Below are 8,122 nucleotides of genomic sequence, written 5' to 3'. Positions count from 1 at the left end.
TTGTTGAAATGTTTTCCCCGAAAGTTCTGGTGATTACCTAAGTCACCTGCTAGTATTCAGCTCCCTGTGCTTTGGTCAAAATGCCTATCATTTATCTCCTACTACAGTAATTGTGAAGCAGAGAAAGAACATCCCCAACCATCAGTCTCATAGAGGTCGGATCACAATTTGGGACAATTACTGGCCTTGGGGTTCTAAAAAGAAACTTATAACAGGATGCCGGGGTGGGAAGACAGTGTATGAGACCATTGCGGGCAAGTCTGTTACCTAAAGCAGAGATTACAGGCAGGCCCACTTCGAATTGGTGTGAAAGCAGGAAACTTTGGCGCATAATCCGGGTGACTGGCTCTGATCTCCGGCTGTATGGAGTCAGTGGAGTATTGTCTGAAAACAGGCTATTTCTTATCAACGCTTTCTCTCTGCAACGGGACTGCTACGGGGGGAGTGGGACCCCTTCTCAGCTCTCTCAGCATGCCAGAGTGCCTTGGAAGTCTTCTCGAGTGACACCTCTAGCACAGCCCCTAATTCATTTACTGAAACCAGGCCGAGTTGCTGGACTTTCTCCTCAATAGTGATGAATTCGGCTGTGAGGGACCACGGCCCGGAGAATATTACTGATGAGGCAGTGGTATCCTAAGTGCTAAGGCACCGGAGGACCTCCTTGGGATTAGGCCTTAGACCTGAAAATGGGAACCTTTCATCAGTGACTTGGATAATGGAATAAATGAATCATGGGTGTTAAGATTCCAGATGGCCTTAAAACAGTTGTAGGGGCTTATCCCGCAGCTCGGAAATCGGGTCTGAGTCTAAAGTTGCTTTGATAAAGGGCAGTGATCATCAGCTATCAAACAAAAGCCCAAGGCCATCTTGATACAGACCCACTAATGAATTTATGTGTGAAGTGCTGTGGTCTGTGAAAGGCTAAGTTTGGGATTGGGGAGATGCAGAAAGCGTGGAATTATATGATTTAATAAAACATTGTCTTGGTTATTTAAACGTATGTAAGAAACATGTCAATTCAGTCTTCTGTCTCTCAAGGTAATTAGCTGAGTAGACTAAAAGAGTTGCTTTAACTCCCCATCCTGCCTCTCTCCACTCCCACTAACCCTCACTGCGGTATCCAAAATACAGCTAGTGTTATTATGGAGTCCCAGCAGTAAACTGTGACTAGTACATTCCTTCTCTATCCTCACATCCAGTAGCCGTGGTATTTTAGGGGTTCCTAGGATACTGTAGCAAAACCAGAGATAGATATAGCTTGCTATATTTTTGGAAACTTTACTAATTTTGTGGTGCCTGTTGGTTGGCACCAAGAGAGTAGGCAGTTTGGGTCTCCTGCCCGGATCAAAGAGAGATGTTTTTCCAAAGGCTGATATTATTAGGACTCTTCTCCATTTTCCTTTCAACTCGGTAACCTTCGCCCCTCCTGTCACCATAACTACCTCCATCCCATAATATGCAGTGATTATCAGGGGAGGCTAAAGAGAGAAGCTTTCGGTGATGTTTTTGCTTCTCTTCCTGGGGCTCATCTGGTGATCTCATCTTCTTGCAGGCCCTTTCCACTTTGTAATACATGATCTCGCAGATGATTTCCGCCCAGATGGGGTCTGTTGCTGTCACATTGTGTGCAGGCTTTTTAATCACTCGTCTCTCCATTATCCAGTGTCCACACATCATGGTTAGGGTAAATGACTAATCACTGGACAATGGGAGAGGGGCTCGGTCCCGGCACTAACCAACTATGTCCCAACCACAAAAATTAACTAATAATGCTCTAAGCACATGAGCTGCGGGATGTCACTGCTCTTCGTAGTTATGAGCTATGCAGGAAGCACCAGGGAAACAGAAAGAGTAGGTATTTAAGCCAAGTCAGGAGTGAAATTTCTGCCGACTGCAAATCTCTGCCACTTGGCCTGGGCGAAATGATTTTTTCCGGGAGGGTTTCAGTGATTGCCTCAAACACTTGCTGATTTCGCTAATTTGACCTCACTAGGGCTCTCATCAAAAATGCCTGTCACTCTTCTCATACTTACACACAGCTGAAGCAGAGAATTTATTCCCGTCCAAGAATCTCAGAGAAGTTGGATCATCACTCCTTGGTTCAATCCAATTCCATGTGATTGTCTCCTGACTTAAGCTTCCCCTACAAACAAATATAGTATCGATCTGCTGCTCAGTATGTGTAATTGGCAATTGTTCTTCCCCTCTTCCAGATCATTTGTGTGTCTCACATGGTTGACGATGGCTGAATTTGTCCCGTGTTTTTCCACTGGGCTTACTAAATTTCTGCAGGTCTCGATCTTATCCCCAGGGCTAATTTCCTGCCTTTCTGGAATCTGCGAGTCATTGACTGGGTCTTAGCCATGGGCCACCCGATATGCTTGGGCCCCAGTCGGAATCCGAGTCACCGCCTTCCGTCGCTGACTTCCTCCCACGTCGGCAGGGTAATCTTTGAGTACAGCGTTCTGCGTAACATATGTGTGGCCTTGCCATTTCCCGTGTTTGATTATTTGATTATTATTCCTAGAACACGACTCAGGAATTATTACAGTATTATAATTTTATTGCTCATATAGAAATGTACAATATTTAACAATGTAAATATAAGCGTGGAGTGTGAACACGTCCATGGCAGGCGCTGTAGCTCATTAATCATTTATATGCTAGTACCAGCTCTGAGTTGGAATTCACGAAATGCTTTCATTTTAATGAATAAATAAGTGAATGAATAAAAGAACGAATGACTTTGCACTATTAGGTTTTTCCGCATTAGTACGTGCCTAGTAACTTAAAGAACCTTTCGACTGTCTTCCCATCATTCATTCTGCACGGGAATAGCCGTCACGCATTTGGTGCAGTTACTCTCCCCTGCAGCCCTAGCTCTAGTGATAATTCCTGACTGGTCTCGGCATATGTCCCAGTGTGAGATACCAAAAATGGCACATTCTTTTAGTTACCATTGAGAAAGAAATGAGGAAAAACCCTGACGTGATGCGTATCCAGAGATGTTACCATATAAAAAATCTGTATCTTCCAGTGGATGCAGTGAGGTGAGCCGGTTCAGTCAGTGGAGCTAGGTACTTTTGTTTGCTAGTTTGGGAGAGAGATGCCTCTTTTCTCAAGTGCAAATGAGGAAGCCAGTAGCCCTGAGGTCACTGGCCATCAACATCCTACGAATCTTGGGGGCAAGGGGGCTGGCTCCGGATGCGGCCAACAGTTGCGATGGATTCTTGGCACCATCTTGTCTTGAGAGTTTCTTCAGTTATGGGCATTAATACATTCCCTTTATCATCCAAGCCGGTTCTAGTTTTGTTTTTGAAATTTGATACCTAAAACATCTAAAGTCAATTATGACTTTTAATAAAGGATACCGGGCCGAGGGAAGACAGACCATACACTGACCAGCAAGCGATTAGAACTGTAGGGAAAAATCAAAACCACATGCAGTATGGAATGTGAATGAAAAAAACAACGTGTAAGTGGAATGAAATAGTCATCGTGTGCGCTCCTTTTAGCTAGATTTTCAGACTGTAACTAGTTCTTGCTCTTGGGTCTACTTGGAGAATTTTTTATTAGAATTCCAGAGGAGTCTTCCAGGGAACGTTTAAAAGAAAATAAATTGGAACTGTCCCGTTTGGGGAAAGAAAACAGTACTAGTCATAGAGAGGCAGGATAGCATAGTGCTTGACAGCTTAGGGCTGGGGTAGGATGTCTGCGTTCGAATCCTGGCTCCGTTGCCTCTTCCGAAGGCCTCAGACACGTTGCTTACTTTCCCTCTCTTCTCTCTCCTCATCTGAGAAACGGGTCTGGTTAGAGTGCCTACCCTTCGCATTATTAAGAGAATTAAATGAGATCAATCCATGTAAAGCACACAGCGAACGCCTTACGAATGAATGTTAGTCATTCATATCCGAAAAATGTAGAGATCATTATCATTTATACACCATATCCAGAAGAGATAGTAATCAGGTAGCCTTAGCCTCATGGGTATGTAAATTAGTTTGTATTAAATCTCAAAGATCGAGGTCGATTAAAAACAGAAAAGGGAAACTTCAGCCAGTTAGAAGTGGCTAGACCTCAAGATAGGTGATAGACAAGTCAGGTTCTTACCTGTCTAGATTCAGGGAGGTCCTCTGTGGAGTTGGCCCAGCTCAGCATTCTGAAGTGGGCTTGACTTTGCCTTTCTCTCCCATGCGATTATGTCTTTGAGGGCCTGTTATTCTTTTGGCAGCAGAATTCAGTAACTTCAATTTTGCCTGGTTGCCCAGTAACCACCACTTCAGTGCCTCTTTCTCGTTCACACTTTCTCTGTCCTTTCTCTTGCCTTTGTTGAAAGAAACAACTTCTGTGTCTATTAATTCAGGCTCCCATCCACAGCTATGAATAAAGAAATCATTGTTATATTTGAAAACATTTGGTTTTGCTTAAATGTATTCGAAAATATGATGCTTCACGGAAAAGGGCTATGGTTTAAATCGAAGACCAGGGATGTTTCATCTTGTGTGTACTGCTTTAAGAAGAAAGCCAGGTGTAAATCCACGTGTGGGTATCGGTAGATCTAGGGTTTTGCTGCTCAAGGTGCGGGCCTTGAAGTAGCCAGAGCATCACCTGGGAGGCTGTTAGAAAGAAACACAGCTCTCCTCCCACCTACCGAACCAGAATCTGCATTTTAACAGGTACCTTGAATGACTGTGAAAGCTGGAGAAGCTCTGGCCAGAGATAAAACTCATCTTTAGATTGGAAGAAGGCCTTTACGGGATTTTAGCTAAGTGTTCATTCTTTGTTTTCTCCGTCTTTTGTATTTTTTTAGGTTTTGTTTTTCAGTTACAGTTGACATTTAATCCTATTTCATATTAGTTTCAGGTGTTTTATTCTTTCTTCACTGAGAGAGAAAGCTAACCATTTATTAAGAAAGAAACTAAAGCAGTAGAGAGCCGCTGATGCTAAGGGATGCGGTATAACACGAGGGAGTGGGCGGTAAATCATGTCTCCTGCCAAAGAAAGCTCAAAGGCTGTAAGAATGACAGTTAATGAATTCTGCTCAAGGCTTGAGAATCAGGATTTGATCCAGCAGCGACTGGCGATGATTGAAGTTTCCTCTACACCTTGAGATGAAAGGGAGTTTGCAGACCCTGGACACAGCTCAAAGGGGCGCATCTCAAAAAGTGGGCACAGAGTTGGATTCCAGGAGGGCTGGAAGCTGGGAGTCAGGCTGAACTAGAGAATCTAGAGGGAGTGGTTTGGAGCGGAACTATGGTCAGCACGGAGTTGAATTTGTAGAGAGAGAAGGTCAAAGTCAAGAGACAGAGGTTAAAAGTTCATGTCAATCATCAGAAACCAGATCCTTGGCAGTTGAAGAGGTTAAGAAGAAAGTAAAGCGAGAGGTCTGGGTCGTCAGCCTGAGAACGGCTTTGCTTATGAGAATCTTTCTCAGCCAGAGATTCACTATTGGCGTGAGTGCAGGACATTGAACCTTGCTGGTGGTTCGCCAAGATTCTGAGGTTATTATCAAAATGGGAGCTCCTGGCTGGAGTGAGGAGAGTCACAGAGTCTGCTGTTGATCAGGAGCTGTTGCCCCAGGCTGACCTCGGTGATGTGGGTGGCAGTGGGGCAAGGCTGGGCGGACAAGATGAAGTCCACGAGGTCAGAGAAGGTACACGAGTGAGGTTAATGGAGCGGGGTCGGTTTCCCCACGGTGCCAGGCCCTGGAGCAAAGAGTTCCTGAAGGATCGTTGGTGTGCAGGAAGACAACAGAAGTAGGTCAGCTCAGGTCGGAAAGGTGAGAGGGTCAGGCAGACGATGCTGTGGGCCTGGGATGCTGAGATGCGCCCGTCGGATCTCTGTTCTCTCCCAGAGCCTGACATGGGCATGGATGGAGGAGGATCCTGGGCATAAAATCACATCTCAGCGAAGGGCAGAGGCTTGCACAGAACGAGAGCAGGATACCACAAACCAGTGAGGCCTGAACTTCGTGTCATATCTTCAGTTGTTTAAGTCTTAATTCAAAGAAGATATCATTTTAAATGTAGGACAAAGCATGCTGTCAAAATTTGCAGACATTGCAGTCAGACGCACAGGGGTTTGGGAAAATTATCTTTGAGCTTTAGTTCCATTTCCATAAAACTGAGAACACGCTACCTTTGCAGGGTTGTTGGAACAGTTTCAAACACGTAGAACATCTTAGCGCACATTTCATCCTTTTCGCATTTGGGGGGTATTAATTTTGTTTGGCATTGACTGCACAAAGAAGAGAATACAATTCTATTTCTGCTGGATAATGGATGAAGGTTGTTATGGTGACAGGACGGGTAATGGATGAGGATAAATGTAATTTTTAATTAAATATGTAATTGATAAAGGGAAAGTCGAACTCAACCCAGAAGTTATACGCAGCAGAGCCCTAGGCAGGCACCCTCATTTCTGCCCATTTCCCTGCCGCTGGGCAGAGAGTCTCAAGGAAAAGGACAGCTGCTTAAGTGCTCATCCTTGAAGTTCATGTTCATACGATGGGGGCCAACATCTCAGCTTCAAAGACCTGCTGATCATTTGGTGAATTATGTGTAAGGCCAGATGCTATTGAAGTGAGCGGGTGGGCATAGGTTAGTACCGTACCCATTCCAGACAAGATGTTTGCATTTTAACAGGGATGTCCAGAGAAACAAACGCCACCGTTCAAAGCAGTGGACTCTTACACTGGGTATGTTCGAGGCTGCGGCAGGTCCATCCATGGGAGAGCGGTTTGGGGGCAGGGAGGCTGTGGTAGTCCTATCCTGGGTGCTCCTGAGTCCCTCTGTGTGAGCCTCTCTTCTGCCAAGTGAATCCTCAACTTCCCTGACGTCGACGTGGGGAGTAGCTTCTTCTCGAGCTGTTTTCTGGCCCGAGATGGAGCTCTGCAGCAGAGGTATCTGAATAATCTGTAGCTCATCACACACGAAAAGTGGAAAGCCAAATTGCCCATGAAAAAATAAGGAACCAAAAAAGGAAAGGTCTATTGGCCTTTTGATCGTGAATTCACTCTTTACAGAAAAATCTATTTTTTCTTTAAAAAATCATGCAGCTTTGATGTTCTGAAGCTGTCTTCCCTTAAAAAAACCCAACTCTTTCAAACATAACACTCTTGACTACACATCCGTTTTCAGGTGGCCTTCATCAATAAATCGATTTGTAGTTAAATGGGAAGGAAAACCTACTTTGCTGGCAGGGGTATCAATCTGGTCGACCCTTGGAATGTGTTCATTAACAGTTGTCGAAGGAATTGGAAGAGGGAGCTTTAAAAATGAGATCACTTGATCAATTATAATGCGATTCCTCAGATCACACACTTCTGTTTTGTATCAGACAAGCCCATCACTATTCAAGTTGTCGCCTTATGAGAATTCATGCCAAGGAAATTACCGATAATTAGCCAATTTAAGAGATTAAACTCGCTCAAAAAAAGCTCCCCTAAACGGCTGTGAATCAGCGGTCTTCATTAGACCCAGCTCTTTCTTCTTTATTTACCATGACTCATCAGCTTTAATGTGCCCAGTTCTGGGATCATTTTCACTTTATTTTGCCCTTCTATTATTACATCAGATTTTTATTTTAATTTTCCATTACACAGGATCATATTGATTGCAGAAAGGCTTTTTTTTCTTGTAAAAAAAAATAAGCAAAACTATAAATTTTGCTTCATGGAAACACCGGCATACTGTACTTGACTTACTAAGCAAATGGTGTTTCTCTCGTGCATAATGAGTAAAAAAATAATGTTAAGAAGCCATTTAGGTCAATGCATTTTGCTGCTCCTTATTGAAAAGGAGCTGAAAAAGTAGAAAACAGATTCCAAGCAAATGGCCGCATTTGTGTAAATGTGCTCTTTAAAATTATTCCATTCTGGAATGGCCTTGGGTCTCAGAAACGAGATCTGTGTACAGAACGGAAGCAAGGACATCTGTCAGCCCATGTGCTTTTTATTCTCCGGTAGTCTGATGGGGACTCGGAACAATCTGATGTCACTAGGGCCTCACACTGATTCTTCCTTCTGGAAAACCTCTCCAAGGCCGATGTCCTTCCCTATGATTCCAAAGGGGTCGCCTACCTTTTTCAAAAGGCTGGAATACATTAAATGGTGTTAATTGGA

This window comes from Pteropus medius, unplaced genomic scaffold (assembly GCF_902729225.1).
Source record: "Pteropus medius unplaced genomic scaffold, Ma_sr-lr_union100, whole genome shotgun sequence".
NCBI lineage: Eukaryota > Metazoa > Chordata > Mammalia > Chiroptera > Pteropodidae > Pteropus > Pteropus medius.
This window is presented reverse-complemented; position numbering follows the sequence as displayed.